Raw genomic sequence first — 1694 nt, 5'->3', positions numbered from 1 at the left:
CAAAGATACAGAGCGTGCATCAATGGATACAACAGGACTGTCATATCCTGCCAAGACAGGGTAAGATAGTTTTGAAAAGTTCCTTGCCTTTAATAATGGTATGTCAGTTATGTTAGGCCTTAGCCAAAGTTGGTTGACTCAACATTGCAAACGAGACTTTGGGTGATTGCTCAGGTAGTCAGTTGTCTTTGTCAATTGTTACACATTTGGATCGTTTGTTAAGTAATATTTATTGCCTTCTCGGATCTTTGATGGAGTTGAAGATTATATAATTGTAGTTACTCTCTACATTATTTAGACTCCTTGAGATAGAATGTTTAGCAAAACTTTTGATTCTCAATATTGTTTGTTATATTTATTATTTGTTATTATTGTATATAGTTGTATTTGGTTTAGTTCTGTCTTATTTAGACAAAAGGGGGATATGTAGGGATAAGTCCCACCCCTTAGGGGGCGTGTTCGCCTCAGGCTAAAGTTTGCCCATAAATTTGGCGAGCGTGCTCCCAGCACTCGCTTCTGCTTTCCTGGTCTCCGCGGGAACGGTGGTTCTGTAAGTCTATTCCTCCATTAAAGCTGTCTATATTTTGACAATCTGTCTGCATTCGCTTACGCCTTTACAATTTGTAGGATAGATATATGACCTAATCTAGCCAGATGTAACAGGGAGTTTCCTAGGGGAAAATGTTACTTAGAAATATAGAGGCTTTTCCTTTCTCTGGACTGTATAATACTTTATTGTTTCAACTTGAGCCATGCCAATCATCTTACCTAGAACCTAACATCAAAGTCAGAATTCTGAGGAAGGCAAGCAGAAAAACAGAAAGATAGAAGATCTTGATCCTTATCAACATGGCTAACAGTTCGTTAACTACCCCTGGAGTTGTCCTGGCCAGGGATTTGTGATTGACCCTTCAGAGTTAAAATGTTCTGATCCTTCAAGATGAAAAGCTCCCAGTAGGAGGTTCATGAATGGATTATATGTGTGTATGGGGAGAGGGGAACTGTGTTCTTTTTCCTTCATGAAAAACCTGTGGATGTTAGGCATAGTACACACACCCTTAATCCCAGCTCTCAGGAGGTAGAGGTAGACGGATCTCTTTAAGTTTGAAACCAACCTGGTCTAAATAGAAAGTTCCATGCCAGCCAGGGCTATGTAATGAGACCCTGTCTCAAGAAAGGGAGGGAGGGAGGGAGGGAGGGAGGGAGGGAGGGAGGGAGGGAGGGAGGGAGGGAGGGAGGAAGCTGTGTGATGTGCGAGGAGAGAAGGCCTCTTTCTGATTACAGAGAAGCCCATGCAGCGCTCTGCTTTCTGACAGGACACAAGTGACAGCCAAACACACCCAGAACACGTGGGGACTCAGGCAGCGCTGCATGCAAAGCACATGACCACGCTGTGTAAATTTACGTAGCAATTATTTTCTCTTTTGATTTCTCAAACTCCATTTTTATAGTACCTACCATTAATTACTATTATTTTATTATCATAGAGAAAAGATCTTCCTATATAGACCAGGCTGTCCTCAGAACTTGCTATTTAGACTAGGTTGGCCTCAAACTCACAGAGATACATCTGCATCTGATTCCTGGATGCTGTGATTAAAGGTGTGCGCCACCACATCCAGCCTCATACTGACTTTGATAGTGTCAAATTAGGACAATAGAAATAGCAGCTAGTAAGTCAAGTGAAGCCAGTA

This window comes from Alexandromys fortis, unplaced genomic scaffold, assembly GCF_014885135.2.
Source record: "Alexandromys fortis isolate MF-2015 unplaced genomic scaffold, M_Fortis_MF-2015_v1.1 scaffold_209, whole genome shotgun sequence".
NCBI classification, from domain to species: domain Eukaryota; kingdom Metazoa; phylum Chordata; class Mammalia; order Rodentia; family Cricetidae; genus Alexandromys; species Alexandromys fortis.
Note: the sequence above shows the minus strand (reverse complement) of the source record.